The sequence below is a fragment of the Jaculus jaculus genome, chromosome 2 (genome assembly GCF_020740685.1).
Source record: "Jaculus jaculus isolate mJacJac1 chromosome 2, mJacJac1.mat.Y.cur, whole genome shotgun sequence".
Lineage (NCBI taxonomy): Eukaryota > Metazoa > Chordata > Mammalia > Rodentia > Dipodidae > Jaculus > Jaculus jaculus.
In genome coordinates, this window is record NC_059103.1 from 96,538,658 (window position 1) to 96,551,124 (window position 12,467).

Below are 12,467 nucleotides of genomic sequence, written 5' to 3' on the forward strand. Positions count from 1 at the left end.
CACCGAGTAAACTATTAGTTTTAAGGAGAAAATTTTATTTAAGAAAAGAGAAATTAAACACAATTATGGTGCATACTACCTGCCTCTGTTCTGGACTATAGTCACATAGCTATAATGACAGGAACATCAAATGCTGATTTAAGTAAAAAAAAAAAAGTGATAAAAAAGTGATGACATATTTATACTAGGAGTCTTGAGTGTAAAAACAGTAGAGTGTATAGGGTGATCTAAGAAATAAATCTTTCTTTTCCATAGTATGAAGTCAAAAAATTTTCTAAAATGGAAAATATGAAAGCATCAGTAGGCCCATGAAATATAGAAATATGGAAGTTGAGGAGTTGCAAGAGTTCAAAATGGCTTCCTTTGTGGTGTGGAGACTGGGAATAGGAAGTGGTGGGGCAAGAGATGCTAGTGTTAGATAAGCCTGGTATTCTAATTAAAACTAAAGTTTATTTATGCTAAAAAATGCAAGTTACTTCAATAACATCTTAAAAGTTTGGTTATATATAAAGTGTATAGACTCAACAATTAAGGAATCCACATTTTATGTACATATGTAGTATCAAAACAACCGCATTTATATTGAGTGATAAAAACAGTATCAAAAATTGAGGTCATGGGCTGGAGAGATGGCTTAGTGGTTAAGTGCTTGCCTATGAAGCCTAAGGACCCTGGTTTGAGGCTTGATCCCCCAGGACCCATGTTAGTCAGATGCACAAGGGGGCTCACACATCTGGAGTTTGTTTGCAGTGGCTGGAGGCCCTGGCATGTCCCTTCTCTCTCTCTCTCCCTTTCTCTCTCTCTGTCGCTCTCAAATAAATAAATAAATAAAAGTAAACAAAAAAGTTTTTTAAAAACGGAGGTCATTAAGGCAATGTTTTCCTGCCACAAGGTAGTATATTTAGCTATTACTAAAAGCACAAATAAAGAAAATTAATTCCCTTCTTATATTCAGTCATTCTAAAATATTCTGTAAATAAATGTGAAAATCTTCAGATCAAATTTAAAAATCAAAAATGAGATAGTATTTATTATCTGTTATATTTTATCCATATTTTGTGCTCATATTAGCATTATAAAAAAATCAGTGTCAACTGCTCCTATAGAATATGCTGGGTGGAGTGGTGCACATCTTTAATCCCAGCACTCAGGAGGCAGATATAAAAGGATTGCTGTGAGTTTGAGGCCAGGCTGAGACTACATAGTGAATTCCTGGTCAACCTGAGCTACAGAAAGATCCTACCTCAGAAAGACAAACAAAACCTGCATTGCCCTCAGAGCTATAGCCACATTTATTATTGTTGAGAGCATAGTCTGGGACATGATCCTTCTAGGCTTTCCTTGATACTATAGTTAGAATGCTTTCTGGGATAGATGAAAAAATTTATCTGCATGATTTAAAAACCACATATTTATACATGATAAGACATATTGTTGTAGCCTGTCCATCAATGTCAATATCTACCTTTATCCCTTTATCTTACATTCCATTTGACTCTCTTCAGTATTCCAACGCCCCCCTTTCCCTTTTGTTCTAGACAATTCTACCTCTTCTTCACCCTCTGTCCTTTCCTCTGATTATGATCTTTTGTATCTGTCTGCACTTAGCACATTCCTCCCTTTATAATATGTCTGTGTCTTGTACTTTTATTTATCTTATACATAGAATTTATTGTAATTTACTTTTTGAGGTACAGTCCCACTGTAGCCCTAGCAGACCTGGAATTCATTCTGTAGACCACGACAGTCTTGAACTCAAGGTTTTCCTTCTATCTCACCTCCTGAGTGCTGAGATTAATGGCTTGAGCCATCATTCCAGGTTTGAATTATAATGTTTTCATATATCTATCTCTTATACTTATCTAAACATTTTGATGGAAAATACCTTTTTTTAGTCATCATCAATAGAGTGTCTAACATATGGTATGCACTTTATAAATATCCACTAAACTCAAGCAAAGGGAACCTTGCAATTCCTTTGTTTTCCTTCTTCATGCACAAAGCAAATGACCTTTAAAAACTTCTTTTCTAGTTATAGGAAATGTAAGCATCATTCTAAATAGCCAAATATGTACTTCTTTTGAACATTATCAGAAAAAGTTTTAAGTAAACAAAAGATGGTTGAAAACCAATGTGGATGTTTATAGGGTTTAAAAGAGAAATGCAGACAAGTCAATTAGAGGTTCAGAAAGACAGCATAAGATAGATACCCAGCTAGGAATTGTGAAATAGTGAACACATGAAATATTTATTTTTATGACAGAGAGAGAGAGAGGGGTGGGGGAATGAATTGGCATGCCAGGGCTTTCAGTCACTGAAATCAAACTCCAGATGCATGCACCATCTTGTGGGCACATGCAAATGTGTGCTGTTGTGTCACCTTGTGCATCTGGCTTGCATGGGATCTGGAGAGGTGAATGTGTGTCCTTAGGTTTTGCAGGCAAGTACTTTAACTGCTGAACTGTCTCTCCACCTGTCACATGAAGTGTTTAGATTATAATCTATATAAATAGCATAGCCAGAACTTGGTGGTGGAGAAGCTCCTGGAAAAAGGAACATATAGGGCTGGAGAAATGGCTTAGCAGTTAAGCGCTTGCCTGTGAAGCCTAAGGACCCCAGTTCGAGGCTCGGTTCCCCAGGTCCCACGTTAGCCAGATGCACAAGGGGGCGCACGCGCCTGGAGTTCGTTTGCAGAGGCTGGAAGCCCTGGCGCGCCCATTCTCTCTCTCTTCCTCTATCTGTCTTTCTCTCTGTGTCTGTCGCTCTCAAATAAATAAATATTTTTTTTTTTAAAAAAAGGAACATATAGGTTTACCTAAGAGAAGATCCAATATTGTAAGTGAAACAAAGATGAGATGAAAACTGGCTGTCAGCTCAGAAGTAACTACTCATTTATACTTGGCCATGGTGAATTCCACAAGAGCTAAATGACACTTAAACAGTGGGAGATCTGCTGTAATTTAGAATGATTACAAAGAGCCAGCCCTGATAGCACAGACCTGTAATTCTACCTCTTAGAAGCTGAGGTAGGAAAAGGATACTAAGTTTGAGGGTAGCTTGGGATGCACAACAAAACCTTGTCAAAAAAATAAATAGAAAAAAAGTTAGAGGGCATTTTAAATATCATTTATTTTTAAAGCACCTTCAAAAATCTGTATTCGCAGTGGAAAATAGCTTTTAAGAGGAAAATGCTTACACATTTTGTGTATGTATACAACTTACAAATTTCCTTTCTCTTTACTTAAGTTAAATCTTTATTCTCTTTAGGGAGAAACTAAAATCCAATAAATACCATTTGACTTTTAAAAGCACAAGTCTTCTTTCAGAATACATTCACTTTTTTATATGCCATACTCCAAACATGATTTCAGATGGTTTTATTGTATCACAGTGAAAGTCAGGGTGGGCTTCAGGGGAAATAAAAGAACATTTGCTATTGATTAGGAGAATATGGGACTAGTTTGGGGTGGAGTTTGATGGGGCTGGTGGGTAGCTGCATGATATTAATAAGAACCAGTCTGCCACAGCAGATCATTAAATCTGGGCTGATTCCAAATCAAAAGCCCATATTCTAAACTCTCCTCCAGCCTCAGTATGGGTGTCCTCACACACATGCAGAGAAGCTAGAGCATTGCTCCTGAAAGGCAAAGTGGGTGTTTAGCAACCTGACATTACATCCATGGCCCAGCATATAGAAGTCTTACAGGAATTATTTTACACCACACAGAGAAATGCCCATCCTATTTTATCTCTATATCATACATGTGCACTCAGAAAAATCAGTTTTGCTTTACATGCATTCTGCTACGTATTCTGTCTACATATACTTCCAACTGCCATGGAAGTTTGAGACCCATCCAAATCACAGGGTTGTTACTAAATAATATCCGGACCTTGCATAAATGAGCATGCAATGGTGTTTCTTACCCCTTCCTCTGGAATTTTATATATTTAAAACTATGTTGAGAAGAGATGTCAAACCGGGACCATCCAATCACTGTGAATTGAACCTCTCACTCATGTTCTACGAACATGTCCCTTTCCATTGTACATGAGTCAAAGATTTAAAGTGAATCCAAGGATGACTTGTGCAATGTGCAGAGGTAATGAATGTCACATTTAATTGACAGCACATTCACTAAACCCTGCATTTGAATTTTCTCTTTCTACTACATTGCCATTTTAGACTACTTTCAAACTGCTAATCAGATGTTCAGTTCCGGATCTCATATTAATTAAGATGGAAATAAATAGCACCCATGCTTCTATCACAATATTCTGCCAGTTATACATGCATTTTATAAGACATATATAAAGAATCAAAAGCAGTTTCAGGTACTAATGCCACCACACTAAAAATTAGCAGAAAACTGTTTTGGATACAGCACTAAAATAAAGCAACCATTGGTAACTTGCTTGGGATTGTCTCCATAAAGAATGAAAAGAGCAAACTTATTTTTCTTAAAGAAAGAAATATGAAGATAAAAATGTAGAATGAGAAAGTAATTTGATTTGATCAGTTTAACAAATTAGGCGTGAAAGTCAATAAGCTGTACCTGTGTGTTATAGCTACAGGAATGGAATTTTAGACAGCTTGACAGAATACTTTACATTGAGTACTTTATTGTGTTTGTTTGTTTGTTTTTAGAGAGAGAGAGAGCCACAAGAGGGAGAGAATTGGCCTGCCAGAGCCTCAGCCACTGTATTCAAACTCCAGATGCTTGCGCCACCTAGTGGGCATGTGTGACCTTGCTCTTGCCTCACCTTTGTGGGTCTGGCAAATGTGGGATCTGGAGAGTAGAACATGGGTCCTTAGGCTTCACAGGCAAGCACCTCAACCACTAAGCCATCTCTCCAGAGCTACGTTGAGTACTTTATAAAGGACAATAATTGATTTCTTGGCTGGGAAGTCTGTGGTAAAGGTCTCAGAAAGCTTGGGTCTAGTGGAAGGTATGGCTGATTTTCAGTGATGATGCTTTGTTGCCACATCCTCCTGGGATGGCAGATGGTGACCTCACATGGTAGAAGGGAAGGAAGGGCAAAAGGGCCTCAGCTATTTTGCTCTAGCACTTTTATGAATCATTACCCATTCACAATGACAAAATCCCCATAACTAATCACTTCACAAAAAGGTCAACCTCTTCATACCAGCACAAGACAGGAAATTTGGGGTCCATCCAGACCACTGCAGATAAACTTGGATTGAAAAAAGGACCTACCAAAGAGTAATGATGGTTAATACTTTAATTGAAGCTACAGTGTGTGAGTGGCTAGAGTGACTGGAGATAATGTGCTGAAATGCTGTCCACTCCAATTTTACTGAAGGGAACCACCTGTCAGCGCAAGGATATCCAAACAGCCTATGGGAGGTTGAAAATGTCCTGTGACTTTTTAAAATTTTATTACCACCAACAAAAGGTTTTGATGGGACCACATCTCTTTTTCAAAATTGAGAATGCAAGCATAAGTACAACATTTCATGTGGAGATATTTTTATGACATGTTTTTCAAACACTGAAGCACATTTCCTTCCAATGGCTATACAGATTTTTAATAAATATAAAGGTAAATATAATGAACAAAATTCAAATAAAAAAATATTTCAAGCTGCTTAGATAAGGATGAAACATCTATACTTGTGTTCCAAAACTGACAGTAACTTCAGAGCAATCAGGAAAATAACTTGACAGTCATTTAACTAACAGCATGATTTTATTGTTTATTTTTAACATTTCTGTGAGATTACAGCACATACGGGATTGCTCCTTCCCCTGTGAGCCAACCTAAACCCTGCCCAAACACCTGGACACCGCTGATGCAGGGAACGAGCCAATGAAAAAGGGACAACACAATGCCAAACAACGGAAGGACCAATGGGAAGTGGGGAAGGGAAAGGACAAATGTGAAGTAGGAAAGGGGTACCTAGAGATGTCTGTTTTCCTCAATAAATGAGTCTGCTTTCAGCTGCTCACCTGACTCCTGGAGTCTGTGTGGTTGACTCTGCGCCTCCTTACCCCCACCCCCAAGGGCTGTTGGGGGATCCAGCAACAGCTGGCGCCCATCGTGGAGCTCCTTTCCTGTGCGGCAGGGTTCTGACGTCTTGGGTTCTGATTTTTACTCCCTTTAGTTGGCTGTACTTGGATTTCTCCCCCTGGAAACCTCCTGGACGCCCTTCCTCTCTAGCACCGCGATGCGGCGCCCCCTACTCGGTGTTCTCGGTAAGTTGGCCTGGTGTTCTTTGCCCCTCGAAGGTGAGTTAGGCGGCCTCTCTTTTTCTTTCCGTGTTTGTCCATCTGAACGTTAGGGAGGTACATTCTTCATGCTTGGTATGCCCGACATCTCCACATAAGGGGTGACCCCCCAGGAGATGGAACCCCGGAGTGGTCGCCCGACTGGCCTTCCTTTGGTCCTCCCTGACCGGAGACAGCGTGTGGGCACCCGGCAGTGGCCTAACGAACCAGGGAAGTCCCCACTGAGCACAAGACGCTTGGGTACCACACACTCTCTTCGGCTTTGCCTATGAGAGGGGCATCCTGCCATCACACCGCAAGGAGCCCCAGGTCAGGGCACTCAAATCCCTTCTTGTAACTCGGGGGCTTAAGGTTAAGTCTGCGGAGTTGGAGGGTTTTTGGAATGAGGCTGCGATATTGGCACCCTGGATCTCTCCGAGAACACGTGAGACCCACACTTATGGAAGAGGGGGTTCTCTTCCTCACCAGGAAGCGCGAAGTTGGCTCGGGGATTGCTCCCCTGCCTCTTTCGTCCCTATTCTCCTTGTCTTCATAGCGAGTTTGAAGTCTTCTCCTGAAGACATCATAGCCGCCCATGATGAACATTGTCAGGAGCAGGCTAGTGTCAACCTTTCCATCATCACACCACCACCCTGTACCGGGACCGCAGTAGATGCCCCCGCCAATCCTCTGATGATGAAGGGGATGATACATCTAACTCAGTGCCTCCTGCCAAGCCTCCACACCTGTCCCAGGCTGACCCCCTGGCTACCGCATCCGGTCTCCCTCCCCAGTAAACTTGGCGGGAACTCCGTGCTGTCGCCTCCACAGTGGAGCCACTCACATCTCTCCTGCCCAATGTCCCACCGCAACAGCCTACACCTGCCCTCGTGCAGTTGGCGGCCAACTGAGGCCTACCCGGTTAATCTGGGCCCCAGTGCGGCCAATCAGCCACGGATACCTACCCCCCTACTGATATCTCCCTCATTAACAAGGCAGCCAATCAGTCCGGCCCTGACTCTCCTTATTTTTGAACAAGTCCTCTGATGATGGGCCATGCAGCTTCACACACATTGTGATTGGTACCGCCTCCTTAAGGCTGTGCTGGAGCCCTCAGTTTTCCTCAGCTGACGCTCTGCTTATGATGACCAAGCAGAGGCCCAAGCCCGCCTAAATATTCAATATGGTCTCTATCAGACCCAGGCTGAAGTACTGTTGTTTGATCTGGAATAATTTTTAAAAGACTATTTGACCCCTCCTGGATCATTACATATGCTGTTATGGGCAGAGTTACTTTGTTTCTAATTGTCCTCCTTAAGTGTCTCCTACAGCACGCGTCACTCCAGTGCACCATCCATAAGTCCACACTACTCATGGCTCTTGAACATCCTAATCGTGGTCCACCTCATGACGTCGTTCGGGTCTGACTCAGGAAATTTGTGAAGCTTTTATATAAATTACCTTTCCAAACATGCTGGCATATCTCCCAGAGTGGTCATCCTTCCAGAGCCAGTAGTCAAAGATGGGTAATGTCCTCTTGGGCTGGGTCAACCTAAGACAGGATGTGAATTAAAAATTTATGTGCCAATGATAGGTAAGGCTTAACCTTGAAGAGGACAGCCTAAGACAGAGGGCTGGGTGCCCTCTGAGGTGGGAGTAATAAAACCAGAGCACTGGGCTCAAACTCCCGCTGGAATGCCAAAGGAAATAAAGAAGGGTGGATATGTAGGCGAAGCATAGTTGTTCAACAACTTCCTTAAATGAACTGGGTGATATTCTGTTGTAATGTACATAACAAGCTATATCACCACATCTATAGTAGACCATACAAATTCATCTTTAATTACTTTTGGCAGTAAGTTCATCATTTATTCAAAAACCTGAACAAGTTTTTTCTTTAAAAGTATTTTGCATCTTCATTGACTTATTTATTAAACAGATATTTGTTGAATGGCTTTTCTTTGCTAGGCACTGTTTAGGCACATAGTACAAATGATTTATTAGTTTATATATTAATGTGTTTTTATAAGCTTGTTTTCAGTTGCATTTCCTGAGATTCTTGGTATGGATGGTAAGACTTCAGGCTGTTTTGAATATAATAGAAATGAGTGGAGATAGAAATAGTAAATAACCACATGCTTATATTTTAAATCATCCAGTTTTCTTTTTTTAATGCAAGAAATACCTATCACATGTTGGGTCATGATATGCAGAGACATTTATTGTACCAATAACTGTGGGCTAACTCCACAATGCACGACCCATATACATCAACAAGGAGGGGCTATTGGGGAGGGGTAGGTCACGGATGAGCCTAATAATGGTACCAAACTACCTGTATTTGCTGAATAGAAAAGTAATTTTTAAAAAAGAAATACCTATCAATGACAGAGATTGTTTTGATTTTCTCTAGACTGAATTTCTACTTTCAGTGAACATGGAGCACAATTTATTTCACAAACAAAAACCTATACATTTGTATGTATGTTTGTAATAATAAAAATATATTACTATATATACTGCATAGACATAGCAAAGAATTTTGAGGTAAAAACAAATAAACTATGTATATAACCATTGGATGAGCATCTTACTTTTTTATTATATTCTATTTTATTTTAGTTTATTTATTTGAGAGAGAGAAAGAGAAAGACAAAAAGAGAAAGAGAATGAGCATGCCAGGGCCTTCAGCCACTGCAAACTCCAGAAACATTGCCAGCTTGTGCATCTGGCTTACACGGGTCCTGGAGAATTGAACCTGGGTTATTTGGCTTTGCAAGTAAGTGTCTTAAGCGCTAATCCATCTCTCCAGGCCATCATATTCTTATAAAAAAGTAAAGAAAGTTTTTGAAACTTAATCCTGGATCAACACCCCAAATTAGATCATTATGTTTGTCATGAAATTTATGTTTAATTATTCACAGACTTTTCCAGCTCTATATCACAGATCTGGCATCATGGAAAATTAGGAAATTTTGCATATCAAAAGTCTGATAGAAAGAGGTTCTGGAATAAAAAAAAAAGGGGACAGGCAGAGGAAAAGAGCACAGAGTGAAGAGTGGGTACTTTAGGAAATGTCAAGCTATAAGTATGTGGAAGTTGGTGTTGGAAAGAGAACTTTCATGAAGGAGTTTTAGGAGTGATTTTTGATCCTGTTGGCCTTTGTAGAGCAAACAGACTCACCACACACCTCCACCATCATGGCATTACTTTCTCTCACTAGTTATGTAATCCAAGCCGAGTAGATGTGTAGGCTCTGGGAGCTGCCTGTCTTTCAAACGTGTTCTCCACTCCCAAGGAGTGCAACACTGGGAAAGTTAATTTGATGCCTTCTAATTTACCTCAGTACAGAGTGGATTAAACTCACACAGCTTCTCAACGTAATAAAAATATGCCTTGAGTAACAATCTCCAGTACCTAGTTATCATTTACTTTTATCATTTTTTCCATTATACCATTATATCTTTTCATGCATCACCATTCTCCTGAGACCCTTTTCTTGCCCTTATAGTAACTGACTGTACCCCTACACAGTTTACCAAGATTATTGAATTCCTTGAGTTTCATCACAGTCTGACTTCTATATTTTATATATTAGCAGAGAGTTTCCTAGGTAAGCTTCTTCATTCACATCCTTAAAACTGTCTAATCTGTTTCATCTCTGGACATTTCAAGTTGTTTTCAGTCAAGTTGTTCTGCTCTCTATATAATTCCTTTTGGTGGGCTCCCTTTGTGGAGCAGGTTTTAATGCTATACCATGGTCTGCTTGCTCAGCAGGGCTTGCAAACTCTGACTTCATTCTGTACCATCACTGGCTCTTGCCACCATGTGACCTCTGCCAGTTGGTGCCTCTATGGGACCTATTCTTTTCTAATCAAGTTTTTGAATAAGACCTTTCTTGTCCTAGGTTTCTGTTCATATACTACCCTTTGTTTGGTGTGTCCTTACACTAGGATAGAACATCATTCTGATGAATTATTTGATGCTCTATTTTTTTTTAAAATTTGAGCTCAATACCTCATCAAGGGAATCTTCAGTGGTGTTACAAACTTGCTGATCATGCTTGCTCTTAAAATATCCTGAAGTTTTGTGGAATTCCTTAAACTACACTGAAGTTTCTCATAATTCTTATCTAACTTTCACATTTAATAGTTATTTGTTCAACTTTTCAGTATCTCATCTGAAACTTTAACAAAGACTGAGGCTCTGCCTGCATGCTCATAGTATTTTATACACCATGAATTATATTACTTTTTAATAAGTAAGTGAACAATGGATGCTGCAAGCATTAGAAATTTTGATGTTAGAGAAATTCTTTGACTTTCCTTTTCAATCCACCAGACTTAAATTTCAAAACTAACTATGTATTATGAGATGCACCACAGCAGAAACACTAAGAATTTCAGCTATCTCAATTGAAATGGTGTGAAGCAATCTTCCCAACCCCTTCCCAAAGTATTTCATAATTAAAGCGAGGTATGACCCATTAATTGCTTTGCCTATATCTTGCTTTGCTTTGAGAACTGAAACTTGCAAGTTAATCTTTCTTTGACTCGGTTTTCTCCATCAAATGTGAGTATGTTTGATTATCTACCAAGCTTCAGAGGAAACCTCTCACTGCACAGTAATGAGAAAACTATTCTATGGGAAAGACTTAGGTAGAATTTGGCTTATACAATGGGTATGAACTATGTGCTTACTGGAGGAATGAATTTATAAGAGAATAATTGTACTATAGTAGATTATACATTTCATAGAAATGCAGGAGAAATGGAACAAGCTTTAAAATTAAAATAGTTCCTTAAGAACAAGTATTCTTATCAATGTAGATATGTGTGTGTGTATGATAAATCAAATAAATTTATCAACATATATATATATCAACATACATACATATATGTTGATAAATATATTTGATATTTAAAAATATTTTTATTTATTTGTAATCAGAGAGAAAAGGAGAAAGAGGTGGTAAAAGAAAGATCATTACTTTTGATTTAAAAATATAATCAAAATTTTTATACATTAAATATTTTTTTTTGTGAGGTAGGGTCTCACTCTGGCCCAGGTTAACCTGGAATTACCTATGTATTCTCAGGGTGGCCTTGAACTCACAGCAATCCTCCTACCTCTGCCTTTCAAGTGCTGAGATCAAAGGCATGTGCCACCACGCCCAGCTCATTAAACACTTTTTAAATTTTTTTTTATTTTTTATTTTTTATTAACATTTTCCATGATTATTCATTAAACATTTTTTGAGGCAAGGTCTCTCACTATAGTCCAGGCCCTGGAGATCATTACATAGCTTAGGTTGTTCTTAAACTCTCAGCAAGCCTCCTGACTGAGCCTTAATCATATTTCATATTTAAAGTGATAAAGGAGTTGATTTTAAGAACAGTAATGTGAATTCTTTTAATTAAAGTAAAACTTTAAGAAAACATTGTAGTTGTGGTAGATTCCGTATCAGAGGTTTTAAGTTCAATGGGATTATATCAAGAGTCTTTCAAGACATTTAAAAATATCTTTTGGGGATGGGGACATGATTCTGTGGATAAAATACATACTGTACAAGTGACCTGAGTTCATCTTCCCAGACCTCAGATAAAGCTTTAGTAATCTCAGGACTGACTGTGAGGTGAGAGGTGGAGAAAAAAGCATGCAAGGAAGCTGGATGAGCAGCTGGCTTGGCAAAGATAGTTTTGAGCAATAAGGATGAGACCAAGAGATCTGGTCTCAAACGAGGTGCAAGGCAAGGAACAATACTGGAATGTTGGCCTCTGACCTCCACACAAATGCTGTGGCATCTGTACTACACACGTGAACATGCATGCACACGGATATTAATGTGCATACCCATGCACACACCAGAAAACTCTCTTTATAATTTTCTTTATTTGTCGGGTCTGTGATAGATGTCCCATGGAGAGTTATGAGCACTAAAGTGAATGTCCCAGGTTTGCACGTACCATTGCGGGTCTATCCAGTGGCTAGGAGAGTGTCCACTCTCCTTTTTTTTTTCAAGGACCACTCAGCTAAGCAGTGCTAAATACTGCCTTTCTAAAACAGTCACTGAAACTATAATAGTAAATGGTCTTTTTCTTTTATTGTGATGGAAGTAATAAGCAAGTGGTGGGTAGTTCCTGGTTCTTGATGTAACCGTGTCAGGTGGTTCAAGCAAAAACTTATCTCCTTATAATGAACCAGAGTTGGTCTCAGTGGAGTATTTGTACTCTGATC